Source organism: Dendrobates tinctorius, unplaced genomic scaffold, assembly GCF_039654945.1.
Source record: "Dendrobates tinctorius isolate UK_male_01 unplaced genomic scaffold, ASM3965494v1 ptg000107l, whole genome shotgun sequence".
Classification (NCBI taxonomy): Eukaryota; Metazoa; Chordata; class Amphibia; order Anura; family Dendrobatidae; genus Dendrobates; species Dendrobates tinctorius.
Genome location: NW_027361775.1, coordinates 29,620,758 through 29,637,171, shown reverse-complemented (window position 1 = coordinate 29,637,171; position 16,414 = coordinate 29,620,758). Strand labels below are relative to the sequence as shown.

Below are 16,414 nucleotides of genomic sequence, written 5' to 3'. Positions count from 1 at the left end.
TGGTCAGACCTCATCTGGAATATTGTGTCCAGTTTTGGGCCCCACATTTTAAAAAAGACATCAACAAACTGGAGCAAGTTCAGAAAAGAGCGACCAGAATGGTGACCGGTCTGCAAACCCTGTCTTATGAGGAAAGGTTGCAGGATTTGGGAATGTTTAGTTTGCAAAAGAGAAGACTGAAAGGAGACTTAATAGCTGTCTACAAATATCTAAAGGGCTGTCACATTGTAGAAGGATCAACTTTATTCTCATTTGCACAAGGAAAGACTAGAAGCAATGGGATGAAACTGAATGGGAGGAGACACAGATTAGATATTAGAAAAAACTTTTTGACAGTTAGAGTGATCAATGAGTGGAACAGGCTGCCACGAGAAGTGGTGAGTTCTCCTTCAATGGAAGTCTTCAAACAGAGGCTGGACAGACATCTGACTGGGATGATTTAGCGAATCCTGCTTTGAGCAGGGGGTTGGACCAGATGGCCCAGGAGGTCCCTTCCAACTCTACGATTCTATGATTCTAAGACCTAGGCAGAAACGGCTGGCGTCTTCCTCTGAAGAGGACGCGGAGGTGGAGGGTTCTGAGGAGTCTTCGTTCCCTCTAGGGTATGCTGAAGAGCCTGACTCTGAGAAGCTCGCCCTCTTTCTCTTCCTAGACGACTACCCCTGGGGTACGGATTTTAGGTCTTTAACCTCCGTTCTGATTATTTCCCTTAGACTTGTAGCGAAGTCAGGGGTCTCTTCTGCCACCTACAGGAGGGGGGACAGAGCAGGAAGTATGCTTGTAACTTTTTGGGACTACGCCCCCCCTTTTTCCTCTTTTTTTTTTACCGTCTGCTGTATGCATGACTGGTACAGCCTCTTAGGGTAGGCATCCGGCAAGGGGCATTTACAAAGGGCGCATTCCCTGTTTTTTGCCTTGTCAGTACATTTCTTCCCCTATAGGAGGAAAAACATAAGGGGGACACTGCGTCAGGGCACATTTACGAAGATCTCTTACCCTGAGCAGAAGGCGTAGGTACCGGATCACGGGGGTGGGGGGGGCGAGCTGGATCCTTCGGCCTGGAGGAACTTCTGTGGCCGGATTGTCCAGTTTGTTTCTTCTTCTGCTGGGAGCTGGTTTGGGACCTCTCTGAGGTATGTTCCTGCTCCTTGTCCAGCTGTGGCACGGGAGCTTCCGGCTCATCCATCCTGCCTCTGAGCTTGAAGCCGCTCGGCAATGCATGGGTGCCCTTTTCTCCCCCCGGAAATCCGGGTCCGCAGGTGACGTGGCCAGGGGCTGATTTTCGCCCCCCTCATTTTCCCCAACATCCACCCTGTGTGCCACAAACCCCCCACCCGCCCGCGCCGGCGACGCACGGGGAGAGAGAAAGCCGGCTGGCACCCGATTTCCGGTCTGGCGCCACCAGCCCTGCCCCCCGCTGCGCCACTTCCGGTCCGGGCGAGGGTGGGGACGCGCAGGCCATCAACGCCACCGGCCCCGCCCCCCGCCGCGCCACTTCCGGTCCGGGCGTGCGCGAGGACGTGCAGGCCACCGGCCCCGCCCCCCGTCATGTCACATCCGGTCCGGGCGCGCGCGAGGACGCGCAGACCACCGGCCCCGCCTCTCACCCACGCCACCCCCGGCCCGGAGCGCACGAGGATGCGCAGGCCACCAGTGCCCCGGCGGCACTGACATATAGCATTCCCTGGATGCCACCGAAGCGCAGCCACACGACCCCGACTGCGATACAGGGGAGGGGAGCCGCACCACCCGGAACAAGGACCAGGATCCTGGGGGGAACTCTACTTACCTGCCGGCACCGGCCCAGGAAACGGGCATCCACCGGACCCCGCTCCCACCTGCCCTGCACACTGCCGTGAAACCCTACACGGGTCACCGTGGCGCTTCGAGGGGACTCCGCACTGCCCGAGGTAGGAGACCCCCCTGCTACCTGAGTCGGACAGCCGGCCTGGGGATGCCTTCGTCCATGATGGCATGATCTGTAGGGAATCTTGTCTTCCAGGAACAGGAAACCAACTGATGCGTGGGAGAGGTGCCGCCGTTATGTATCCGTAGAATTTCCTGTTCCTGGAGGGCGGATCCCCTCTCTCAGGTGGTGCTGTCATGGACGACTGAATAAATTACTAGTATTGAAAGGTAACTGTAACTTCACATCTCAGAGAGAGAGAGAAGAGTCTGTGAGTATAAATTTATGACGACCTTTGACACTCTCAGTGCTGGAATGAATGTGTCGCATGGATTTATGTCTTTTTACATCAATTAAGGAATTTGCTCCTAAGACCTTGTGGGGGCATCACAACACATTAGGAGACCCCTATCAGAGGACAATAAAACATCCGGACTCATTATCTATGAACTGGTCCAATATTTATGTTTCTCCCTCTCCCATAATCATAATTCTGCTTCACGTCACTTGTCTCATCTATTGCATTTGTTCTGTGCTCATCCAGGTTTACTAGGTAGTTTCAGGTGAAACATGAGTCTGGCGTTATAGAGGAGATGGCATGTTCACTGGTGAACATGAATGAATAAAGCTGAGATTTCACTATATTTCTTGATTTTATATTGTGAGGCAGTGAGGGGAATCATATACAGTGGGTACGGAACGTATTCAGACCCCTTTACATTTTTCCCGCCTCTCAGCCAAGCTGCCAGCATCTTCCGTTCCCAGGGATGCATTGTGCGAATGACCTCTGATGACGAGACCGCTACGTCATCAAAGGTTATTGTCGCAAGGCATCCCTGTGAACGGAACCTTCCGCCAGCGACAATGACTACTGGGAGGGCTCCGGGGGCCAACAGAAGGTGAGTATATCCCTATTTTTTTTCTTTTAAATTATTTTTAACATCCTATCTTTTACTATTGATGCTTCATAGGCAGCATCAATAGTAAAAAGTTGGTCACACTTGTCAAACACTATGCTTGACAAGTGTGGCCAACCTGTCAATCACTTTTCCAAGCGATGCTTCGAATTGCTTGGAAAAGCGCAAGCATTCTGCAAGCTAAAAACGCTTGAAAAACGCATGTGTTTTGCGGGAAAACGCATGCGAATTACGCATGCGATTTACCCACGGCGGGGAGTTGCAGAAATGCTGCGTACAATTCCGCAGCATTTCTGCAATGTGGGCACTTAGCCTAACATAAGGCAGTTTTATGCTGAAGAGCTGGGGATTGGTAACGGCAGGCAACAATGAAGCATGGGAACATTTCTTGCAAATTTGGGGCTGAAAAGATTTGACCAGTCTGAGTACAGGTCTGCAGTCACTATAGGTGCCTAAGGACTTGTGAATCCTTGCACCACTCACACTGAAGAATTTCCCGGCACCAAAAGCGGTGGGCGTGTGACCCAAGTGTGTGATCTCAATACATGCAGAGACATGAAAACCAGACGTGCGTGGCTACGCTCAATGCAACTGTATTGATCAAGGCTAGATAATTCTAGTCGGAAAGTGGCTGGAAGTATGCAAGTTGCATACTTGCAATGTGCTTATTTGTATCCAGTCACTTTACTTATGCCAGTCATTGCACTGGTTACCCATTCAACACAGAATATAATACAAATTTATCTCTCTCACCCACAAAGCTCTCCACCTCCCTACATCTTCTCCCTCATCTTTATCTATGTACACGTGCTCTCTGTTCTGTAGATGATCTAAGACTAAGGGCCCTGTCACACATAGCGACTCACCAGCGATCCCAACAACGATAGCAACTTGTCAGAATCGCTGGTGTGTCGCTACATGATCGCTGGTGAGCTGTCAAACAGGCAGTTTCACCAGCGATCAGCACCAGCGACGACGAGTGGGTGCATCGCTGTGTACATTGGTTATCAGCACGTTGATGCAGGAAGCTGGTAACTAAGGTACACATCGGGTTTCTAAGCAGCGCGCGTCACTTAGAAACCCGATGTGTACCTTGGTTACCAGCTCCCTGCACCAGCGCACTGGTAACTAAGGTACATATCGGTTTCTAAGCACCACGCGCTGCTTAGAAACCCGACGTTTACCTTGGTTACCAGCGCTCTGATCGCTGGTCGTTGCTCTCCCGCCTGCCACACACAGCGATGCGTGCTGGCCAGCGGGAGACCAACGACCCCAAAAAAGTCCTGATCTTTCATGTACGATCAGCGATACCCAGCAGGGGGGCCGGTCGCTGATAGCTGTCACACACAGCGATGTCACTGGTGAGATCGCTGTTGCGTCACAAAACTTGTGTGACGGGGGCTTAACATCCTCCATAATCTGAATCTCCCACTTTCATCTACAGGACTTCTCTCGTGTTGTGCCAGTTTCCTAGAATGAACTACAACAGATGATCCAACTAATACCTAGCCCTCACATTTTTTTTTTTAAATTCGTTTATTGAACTTCAGGACATAAACGATGTACAACATACAATTGGCCTAGGACAATAAGCATTTTTTACAGAGCATACTGTACATGTTTTCATCCATTATAAAATATAGATCCCAAGAATTGCACATTCTCTTTTTTTTAAAAAAAATGCAAGGTAGCATGTACATAACCTTCCAAGCATGCGCAAAGGACAGTTGGCTATACATTATAAAACATGTATATCGATCAAATCTCACAAGTCTTTAACATATTATTCGGATAATGAACTCTAATAAGAAATTCCTAAACTAAACTACAACTACCACTACATCAACTAATACCTACTATTTCGCAGCCTAGTATCCTACAGCATATTATCTCGTATGTGATGTCTCAACCTTGCAGGGTAAGATGAGAGGAATTCCACCTCCCCCAAATCTTTTCAAATTTACCCGGGCATCCTCTATTTTGGTATAATGTGCGCTCGTATGGAATAATCGAATTCACCAAGTCAATCCAAATTCTAAGGGAGGGGCATGAAGTTCCGATCCACCGTAGTGCCAGTACCTTCCGTGCCATAAATAATGTCTCATGCAGGAAGACATTATATCGATCCCAGATCTCCTCATCCCATACCCCAAACAAGCAGACCAGTGGCTCTAGAGGGACCAGGGCTTGTACTAGGGAAGATAGTAATGATGTCACCTCTTTCCAGTAATGTAGGACAGTGGGACACTGCCATACCATATAAAGAAAAAATCTGCTTCTGGAGAGTGGCACCATAAGACATTCTGATGATTGGAACCGACCCATCCTAAAAAGTCGTGTCGGAGTCAAGTACGATTGATTAATTATATATAATTGTATCATTATGTTGTTAATAGATGGTGATACTCCAATCGGAGATTCCAGAATCCCTTCCTCTTCTTGCATATTAGGGATGCGTCGTTCCTACTTTCTCTTAATAGAATTTATGGCAGATTCTGCTCCCACTGACAGCATGTATGTGTATAAAGAGGAGATGAGACCCTGAGGGCCCTGCGATTTAAGGATTCCTATCAGAGGTAGAGATGAAATAGCACGGCCTACACCCTTAAATCTCACATGCGACTGAAGAGCTGATCTCAGTTGTAAATAGTGGAAAAATTGGGATCTTGGGATATGTGGTGTAGTGACCACTGTGTCCGCTAGGAGGCGCTGTATGGATGTCCCAGGAGAGTGGATGAATGGCGAAATACGGAATGACCGTTATGTATCTCAAGGTCAGTGGCCTTGAGATGGAGATTTATGTGTGTGTTAATCAGCAGTGATACTGCTGACGTGCTGGTTCAATGTGTCAGGAACTAGTTACCTCCAAACCCACTCAGGGGGTGTGTTTATTAACGCTATCGTAAAGTGTATATGTGTGTGTGAAGGACCTGTGATGAGGTCATAGCCATGTGACCCGGTGGGCGTGGCTATGGGCCATATAAGGTGGCCAGGGTAGGTCACATGGGGTGAATGCAGGGACCTGGTTGGTCCAGTGTGGAAGGTCCCGTCTGAGTGAAATGGGGCTGCCTTCTGACAGCAAGTGAACGCTGTGTTAATGGCTGCACGTGCCTGGTAATTTCCTGGAGGGAATGGACATCTGCCGCATGATGGTGAAGGAACCATGAGTGACCCTGAAGTGGGTGAGATAACACTGAGGCTGAAGAGCCTGTGTAATGGACATTTGCTTGACCTGTGTGATATAAGGATAACCAGAGTGAAGCCATAATGGACGCTATGCTGTATATGAACTTTGTGTTGCTTCTGTGGGTTTATGCTGCTAAATAAACCGCATGGACTGTTATGAACTTATGGAAAATCTGTGCCGGATCTGATTTTGAGGCTGCTGAGCGAGTATCCCCTACTTGAATGACAGCGCTACCTCACAGATATTATGCGTAACCTGTAATTGTTCAAAAGACTTTAAGATCCCCTGATCATATAAGTCTCCTATAGAAGAGACGTCATGCTGAATCCAAAAATCGGTGGACGGGTGGTTTAGCAATTCTGGAAAATAATCATTACTCCACAGGGGCATTTCAGCTATAAAATCTTTAAACCCAGTCACTTTCTTAATTTGCCTCCATGTTAATCGTGCCAATCGGAGCAAGGGGAGCAGACGAGGGGTACTAGTCCTCTCTAACTCAAGGAAACCCAATTGGCAATCAGTCTGTGCAGCGTGATACAGGTGACTTTCAGAATTGGGGAGGCAATTACCTGGCATCCATTTACTTAAAGCTTTAGCCTGCCCAGCCAAATAATACAGGAAAAAATCTGGTAGCGCCGCTCCACCTCCCTTTTTAGGTCTTTGTAAGGTGGACAATTTAAGTTTGGGCCTAGTTTTCCCCCATATAAAAGACGTGATCTGGGAGTTGAGATTCACAAAGAAGGATTTGGGCACCATCACAGCACTGTGCTGAAGGGAGTAGTTAAGCTTGGGAAGTAATATTTTAATCAGGTTTATGCGTCCGGCTACAGACAACAGAAGTTTGCTCCAGGATGCAAATTTAACTTAAACTAGTTCCAGCAGTGGGTGGATATTAAGTTGTGAATCAAACGCACTATCATATGGGATATGTAGACACCTAGATATTTAAAATTAGATACAATAGACTGTGAGGAGAGAGCCTCTAGCTGCGGCATCGGGGCATGAGAAAGGGGTAACCGGGCAGACTTCTCCCAATTTATATATAAGCCTGAATATTTGCTGAATCCATCTATAAGGGCTATCACTTGCGGCAAAGTTTCTTCCGCTTCATCCATGAATATCACCATATCGTCAGCATATAGACCTATAGTGTCCACCCGACCAGCTACATCTATTCCCTTAATGCCAGGGGAAGACCTTATACGTATCGCCAGTGCCTCAATTGCAAGAGCAAAGAGGGCAGGAGAAAGAGGGCAACCTTGACGAGTTCCCCTATGTAATGGAAAAGACTCATATAGAATTATTTAATATGATACGGGCTTTGGGTTTCATATATAATATTTTGATTCATTTTATAAATTTGTCACCAAAGCCATATCTTTGCAAGCATGCGGAGAGGAAAGGCCACTCAAGAGAATCAAAGCCTTGGCGGCATCTAACGATGCCAACGCCCATTTGTTGTCGGGTATTAGGGAGCTATATTGGACTATTGACTTGACCCGTCTGATATTAATGGAAGTGCTCTTACCAGGCATGAAACCCGTTTGATCAGGATGTACAAGGTTCAATATAACTGAATTCAGCCTGGTAGCTAGGAACTTGGTAAAAATTTTATAGTCCACATTTACTAATGAAATAGGACGGTAAGATCTACATTCCAGGGGGTCCTTTCCCTCCTTCCTAAGCATTATATTAGCCTCATAAAAAGAATCAGGCATAGACTTCCCTTCCCAAATTCCAAGAAATAACTTCACCAGAAGTGGTATCAGTATATCCTGGTATTTCCTATACTATTCAATGGGGAACCCATCTGGTCCAGGGGCCTTCCCAGAAGCCATGTCCGTTTTAACATTTTCTATCCGGCGGTGAACGCAGCGTCCATAAGGGCTCGCTGTTCAGGATCTAATGTGGGGAATGTCACATTTTTTTTTTTCTCTTTAGATGTGGGAGGTACTGTGTTTTTGCATGATTTTGATGGATTATATACATTTTTTCCTACCATGTGATGCATAGACAGTGCCAGGTTAGTGATTATACGAAGGCAAAGGATACTTTTTATTTGTGCTGAAGGCTTTGCAGCCTCTGGTTTGCATCCCTTTATACACGGCAACACTAGTTGCTGTATCAGACCGGTCTGAATAAACTGAATACACTGCGCAGGCGCAAACAAACCAATACAGCGATATATGGAATGATCTTGCGGTCTTCCCGCGAGATTTCGGCGAGATGGGACAATCCAGCGGTCCTCTCGTGAGATTTTGGTGTGAACACCAGGCTGCATGAGACATCTGCAGGGCCATAATAAAGTAACTTGGTACTCAACTGAATGATCCTTTTTGAAAATAAATTTTTATTGTGGCAGTCACAAAGGACGTTTCGGCCTACAATTGGCCTTCGTCGGTCTGCCGACTGCTGCAGATGATGAAGTTAAAAGTGGAGAATTATATAAGATCCTATTACAAGGCAGTGATTTTGGAGGTTACTGCAATGACCAACTGTCTATAATACGTGTAGTGCTCTGGTGAATCCGGAAGAAATTGGAACAGGCAATGGAGCTTAAGTCTCTAGGGGCTTTATGCCTGTAAGAGTTTATGCCTGGTGGGTATGGGTTAATATTTTTTGATACTTGAACCAATTAATGTTAGAGAAAAATAAATTTCTTATAATCCTAAGAGGTTAATGCCTGAGACCCTTTAACAGTCTTGTATCAGTAGATCAGGTTACATGAACACGTGCAGGTGTAGTGCCTAGGCGTATGGACCTGGACGCAGTATCCGCTGCTAGCCCTGGACGTCTGCATTGGAAATGAATCATCCCCTATTTGGATACATCACTCTATGTGCTCTATGATCAGGACCTGTCGTTTGTTTTTTATAAGATTAATATTTTGTTCTGTTTCATAACTGTTCCCTTTGATACTATATAGGTAAAAATGATTTGTTATCTCTTTACCTAATACTTGTATATTCCTTCACAGGATTTTCTTTGTCAATTGCCTCATTTTTTCATATTTGTATATGGTGGACACTGTCTATTTATACATTATACTCTCCCAACCTTCCCATTTTTAATGAGGGCGCTTTTACACATACATGACCATTTGGATATAATGTTCAATTCCCAGATGTACAAATATGTGACCTTGGCCGTTTTGAGTATGGTCAAGGTTTTTTGCTATTTTATAATATCAAAGCCATGGAGGTCTATATATATTGTTAACTATCTATTGTACATTCATTATTGTGCATACATATGTATACATGTGTGTATATATATGTATTTTATTTTCGGTGTATGTGTATATACACACTTCATGTGTGCATAGTGATTACCTTTTTTGCGCACTTATTGGTTGGAGCGCATAAAAATACATTTTGGCTGATTTGCTCCATTTTTTATTTTTCTCTTTAGATGTGGGAGGTACTGTGTTTTTGCATGATTTTGATGGATTATATACATTTTTTCCTACCATGTGATGCATAGACAGTGCCAGGTTAGTGATTATACGAAGGCAAAGGATACTTTTTATTTGTGCTGAAGGCTTTGCAGCCTCTGGTTTGCATCCCTTTATACACAATTGCTGTATCAAACCGGTCTGAATAAACTGAATACACTGCGCAGGCGCAAACAAACCAATGCAGCGGTATATGGAATGATCTTGCGGTCTTCCCGCGAGATTTCAGCGAGATGGGACAATCCAGCGGTCCTCTCGCGAGATTTTGGTGTGAACACCGGGCTGCACGAGACATCTGCAGGGCCATGACCGCTGGGGAGTTTTCACACACCAGATGACGTTTAAGGTATTATCTACATGCTATTTAAATGCTGAGTTTGGGCCATCAAGCACACTTCCCCTGATGAAGCTGCTTTAAGCAAGCGATACGCGTGGGGTTGCTCCTCACACCCCTGCTCCATGTCTTCAGCCCTGCGTTAGCTTTATTTTGGATGCCTATGGGCATTACTCCCTTGGCTATCCACAGACTTCATGGGTGCCTGGCCATCCACCAGCACATCATCTGGCAATATTGAGCTGGCTTTCAGGGTTTTTGCTCATTAGGTGGTTCAGGGAGTATGTAGCTACAACTTCTCTTACATTTTAACAGCCTTATTTGTTTGCAGGCTCCTGAATTGTGGTCCTGGAAAGTTTGTACATAGGGCTGGTATATAGGAATCAATTTGGAGACTACATATGTCTCAGAAAAAACTCTGCACACATGGTGTATTGTGATGGCTTTTCTTTGTCTGTACTCTTAATGATACAAAAAGGGCTCTATACCTATTATGGCTGTAAGTGATTATTATATGCAGGGGTGTTACATGGACTTCCTTTGTCCTATTTAATTGTTTTTAACACGTGTGTTGTGTTTTCCAATAAAGCATTTTTCTACGGTTATTATGTGTCATCAGATTTAATTGGTGTGCAGGCCATTCTTTGCTTGGTCTTTTTTCTCTTATATTTCATGGTTCTCTCCATGTAAGGCTTTTGCACCCTCATATATAGAACCCATTGATGGTGTGGGGTGCACCCCACACCTTTTTATACAACATATTGTCCTTTCCTGGTTACAGGTTTTTTTTCCAGTGGGGTAGCACATGCCTATTTGGGTAGAATAGAGGTAGCTATTGGAGCTAATCTTGGTTGATTGATTTATATTATACTTTGGTGTGTATATCTCCTGCTGTGGTCATGGACTGGGATGCCAGGGAGGCAGCATGGCAGGCGAAACCGACAAATGTGTTTCAGGCTGAGGTGCCGGCTGTAAATTCAGATTTTTCTCAACTTTGTCTTGATCTTATTAATGCACACAAAATAGGTGTAAGACTTTGGTGGAATATGAGGAGTTTAGAGGAATATTTGAGGGCTGGGTATATTCCTCGCGGTTTACGTATCCCTATTTTTCCAGCATGGGAGCCCTCTTCCTCCTTTAAGCAGACATGGGAGCAGGGGTTAACACGATGCTCCAACATCCTCATAAACATGCTTCTGGAGCATGATAAAGAGTTATTTGCTTCCACAAAGGCCCAAATAAAGGAGCTTGAGTCTAAATTGACTAAGTTTGATACAGTAGAGGTCACTAATTTCAAAGTTAAACTTAAGGAAACTCTAGAGAAATATGAGACAGAGGTTACCCTCAGAAAACAAAGGAAATTTCAGAGGGACAGGCTAGACTTTCAGCATCAAACTGTCTTCAAGTGGAAGCATAAGGGTAACTCCCGGAGTATGGGTCCCGCCAGAGGTAGTGGACCAACTGCCAGAAATGTGCCTCCTACAACAGAAGTGAGTTCTAGCGTTTTGTTTTTTTTTTTGTCTTCCACGGGAAGCGAGTTAGACACAGGACCAGACGTGGCAGAAAACGTGGACACAAGAGCAATGAGAAAGCGACAAGTGAGACACAGGGGTCGCTTTTCTCCCTTCCAACACAGATATATGACCAGACGCAAGTAACGGATTACAGTGGTCAAGAGACTTCCCAAAGGCAGGTTGAGATATTGGCTGATACCCTACAAATTGTTAATTTGTCTGACCATGTCCTAACTCCAGCTGAAACTTCAGTGCTTAAGAAAGGTCTTACCTTTGTGCCTATTCATCATGTTGACAAATTCAGTCTTGTCAAAGATTTATACTTGTTTTGCAGGAATCTCATTTTTCAAGTGATCCATAGAAAACCCGATATTATGCAGACTTTACCTGAGGAGGATCGTCAGACGTTCCAAGACCTTTTGGAACTCCTGGATGAGAATCAGGCTGGCTTATCAAGAAGAAAGTTTCCACATAGGAACAAGTCGATTAGGGCTCCGTCGTTTTCTTTGGTACCAGCCATTAAGATCTTTTTTGAGTTGGTGAAACGGGATATACTCACCATGATTCCACAGGTGAGGTTATCTCCTAATCTTTCTCAGGCTGAGAAGCAGGCACTACAGGCTCTCAAGAACAATAATGCCTTTGTCATCAAAGAGGCCGACAAGGGGGGCAATGTGGTGCTTTGGCCCACCCACATGTACTTACAGGAGGCAAATAGACAGTTAAGCAATGTACGCTTTTATCAGAAAATGCCATCGGATCCTACCTCAGTTTTTCCGGGGAAGTTTCGAGTGATACTAGATAGGGCGGTTGGCTTTGGTATCATCACTCCTGAGGAAAAGAAATATATGTGGGTGGAACATCCAGTCATCCCCACCTTTTACATGTTACCTAAGGTACATAAGCATGCCACCAACCCCCCTGGCCGGCCCATTGTATCCAGTATTGGGAGTATGTGCGAGAAGGCCTGTGTTTATGTGGATTTTTTCATACAGCCACTGGCCATTTCTCTCCCTTCCTTCATCAGGGTCTCCTCTCACTTTATTGAGGTCTGCCGTGAGATCACCTTACCAGCAAAATATCTTCTTGTCACCTGCGATGTGGAGTCCTTGTATTCAAACATCAAACACGAGGACGGCATCAATGCGGTGGCATACTTTCTTAATAAATGTGAGTGTGGGGATCAGGGGCACAATGGATTCTTGTTGGAAATATTGAGGTTCATTCTTCAGCATAATTTCTTCTTGTTCGACAGGGCATTTTACCGCCAGGTCTCAGGTGTGGCAATGGGGGCTCGGTGTGCACCGGCCCTGGCAAACATCTTTTTGGGGTGGTGGGAAGAAGTGACTGTCTATGCGTCAGACATCTTTCAACAACATGTGTGCCATTGGCACCGTTTCATAGACGACATATTGTTCATTTGGGTTGGCACGGAGATAGAATGTGTCCAGTTTTTGGAAAGTTTGAATTTGAATCCTTTTAATATCTGCCTTAGCCATTCAATATCTTCCAGCTCCACCACGTTTCTGGATTTAAACATTCGTGCGGATGATTCACGGTGGGTGACAGATCTCTACCGTAAGTCAACGGCCGCCAATGCTCTATTGGAATACAGCAGTTTTCACCCCAAACATACTAAAGGTGGGTGTGCCGGTTGGCCAATTCCTTAGAACAAGAAGAAATTGTACACGTGATGAGGACTTCTATTCACAGGCTCGTGATCTTACAGGAAGATTAAAACATCGTGGGTACCCTGAGAAGGTAATTTCAAAGGGCACGACAACATGACCAAGCGTCCCTTCTTCTTCCGCGGGTTCGAAATCAGGACCCTCAACTCCACTTCATTACGGATTATAACAGCAGTTGGCCCCAGGTAAGGGATATTCTGTCTAGACATTGGCCTATCCTCACAACGGACACTCAGACCACCTTGGTCACCAGTGTGCAACCTTTACTAACGGCTAGGAGGGCGCCCAATCTCCGAGACATTCTAACTAGGAGTCATTTTATGCGCCCGACCTGTAGACTGAATAGGGGAATTATCCTTAAAGGATCTTTTCCATGTGGGGACTGCAATGTATGCCCATTCATGGCCCCCACACGTGATGTCTTCCTTAATCCCTTGAATCTCCATGGACATCCGTTGCGTTGTTATATCAACTGTAAAAGCAGGGATGTGGTTTATGCGCTTATCTGCCCATGTAGGAAGGTGTACGTGTGCCAGACCTCTCAAGAACTGAGGAAGAGGACCCAGAAACACATCTCCACCATCCAATTGGCGGCAATAGATTCAACAAAGGGTAAGGTCCTCACACCGGTGGCGGCGCATTTTATGGCCATGTATGGGGGCAGTACATCTGGGGTCAGGGTAGTGGGCTTACAGAAGATCCCACAGAATGCTAGAGGGGGCAACAGCCGGAAACATTTACTTCAGGCAGAATCCAGATGGAGTTTTGAGCTACAGTCAGTTACCTATGCTACTGGTTACCTTAAAGGGGGTTTCCCACAAACTAAAGTTGATTTTAATTAATAGATCTTGGAATAATAATAATTTCCATAATTTGATGTGTTTAAATTAAATGTTCCTGTTTACCGGTTTTTTGGGTTAGTTGTCTGACTGATTACATTTTTTCCTCCTCAGGTTGTCTGCGGTTGTTTTTTTTCTGTTTTTTTCTTTTCTTCTTCCCCCTTGGAGTTCGGGCCTTCAAGGTGTCCTAGCAATTTTGGACACTTCCTTCTGACGGTTTTTCTTCACATTGGAAATCGATTTGCTCCTATTTGGATACATTACACCACCAGCCTCATTATCAGGACTTGTCGTTTGTCTGCACTGGAAATGAATCATCCCCTATTTGGATACATCACTCTATGTGCTCTATGATCAGGACCTGTCGTTTGGTTTTTATAAGATTAATATTTTGTACTGTTTCATAACTGTTCCCTTTGATACTATATAGGTAAAAATGATTTGTTATCTCTTTACCTAATACTTGTATATTCCTTCACAGGATTTTCTTTGTCAATTGCCTCATTTTTTCATATTTGTATATGGTGGACACTGTCTATTTATACATTATACTCTCCCAACCTTCCCATTTTTAATGAGGGCGCCTTTTACACATACATGACCATTTGGATATAATGTTCAATTCCCAGATGTACAAATATGTGACCTTGGCCGTTTTGAGTACGGTCAAGGTTTTTTGCTATTTTATAATATCAAAGCCATGGAGGTCTATATATATTGTTAACTATCTATTGTACATTCATTATTGTGCATACATATGTATACATGTGTGTGTGTGTGTATATATATATATATATATATGTGTATTTTATTTTCGGTGTATGTGTATATACACACTTCATGTGTGCATAGTGATTACCTTTTTTGCGCACTTATTGGTTGGAGCGCATAAAAATACATTTTGGCTGATTTGCTCTTTTTTTTTTCTCTTTAGATGTGGGAGGTACTGTGTTTTTGCATGATTTTGATGGATTATATACATTTTTTCCTACCATGTGATGCATAGACAGTGCCAGGTTAGTGATTATACGAAGGCAAAGGATACTTTTTATTTGTGCTGAAGGCTTTCCAGCCTCTGGTTTGCATCCCTTTATACACAGCAACACTAGTTGCTGTATCAAATCGGTCTGAATAAACTGCATACACTGCGCAGGCGCAAACAAACCAATGCAGCGGTATATGGAATGATCTTGCGGTCTTCCCGCGAGATTTCGGCGAGATGGGACAATCCAGCGGTCCTCTCGCGAGATTTTGGTGTGAACATCGGGCTGCACGAGACATCTGCAGGGCCATGACCGCTGGGGAGTTTTCACACACCAGATGACGTTAAAGGTATTATCTACATGCTATTTAAATGCTGAGTTTGGGCCATCAAGCACACTTCCCCTGATGAAGCTGCTTTAAGCAAGCGATACGCGTGGGGTTGCTCCTCACACCCCTGCACCATGTCTTCAGCCCTGTGTTAGCTTTATTTTGGATGCCTATGGGCATTATTCCCTTGGCTATCCACAGACTTCATGGGAGCCTGGCCATCCACCAGCACATCATCTGGCAATATTGAGCTGGCTTTCAGGGTTTTTGCTCATTAGGTGGTTCAGGGAGTATGTAGCTACAACTTCTCTTACATTTTAACAGCCTTATTTGTTTGCAGGCTCCTGAATTGTGGTCCTGGAAAGTTTGTACATTGGGCTGGTATATAGGAATCAATTTGGAGACTACATATGTTTCAGAAAAAACTCTGCACACATGGTGTATTGTGATGGCTTTTCATTGTCTGTACTCTTAATGATACAAAAAGGGCTCTATACCTATTATGGCTGTAAGTGATTATTATATGCAGGGGTGTTACATGGACTTCCTTTGTCCTATTTAATTGTTTTTAACACGTGTGTTGTGTTTTCCAATAAAGCATTTTTCTATGGTTTTTTATGTGTCATCAGATTTAATTGGTGTGCAGGCCATTCTTTGCTTGGTCTTTTTTCTCTTACATTTCACGGGAATGTCACCTCTGACAAATAGTTCAAGCACCCCAAATTATCAAAGTCACTTTTAGATTCATATAATGACCTGTAGTAGTCGTAAAAACAACCAAATATCTCCTCGGTCGAAGACACCAGGAAAACATCCGCCTAACGAATCTGCAGTATTGTATTGGACGTATTGTGTTGGCGTACCAAATAGGCCAAAAACTTACTTGCCTGGTTTCCCAGTTCAAAATAAGATTGACGGGTGAAGAATAGTTTACGCTTAGATTTGGTGTCTATATGCTGGGCGTATAACCTCTGAGCAGCCAACCACTCAATCCTATTGCCACTAGTTTGGTTAGATATATATGTAGCCTCTGAGTCTTTCAATCGTCGCTCCATTTCCTCATCCTCCCTTGAGGTTACCTGCTTAATATAAGAGATCGTGGAGGACAGACAGACCCTCAAATATTCCTTAAGGGCATTCGAAAATAAATTAATATCTTGAGGATCCGGATGAGACGCGATGAAACAATGCAACTGATCAATCGTTCTATCGGGGGACACTATTAACAGAAAGGAATCAATTTCCAAACTATCCCATTGTTTAA

General features: G+C 44.7%; 1 long non-coding RNA gene across 1 annotated transcript; it reads left to right on the top strand.

Moving 5' to 3' along the window:
- The first annotated feature begins 10,645 nt into the window (after positions 1–10,645).
- On the top strand, positions 10,646–15,702 carry LOC141100687 (uncharacterized). Its single transcript, XR_012234744.1, has 4 exons — positions 10,646–11,884; positions 12,340–13,185; positions 13,518–13,612; positions 13,954–15,702. It is a non-coding gene; the product is annotated as an uncharacterized lncRNA (long non-coding RNA).
- Positions 15,703–16,414: the final 712 nt, after the last annotated feature.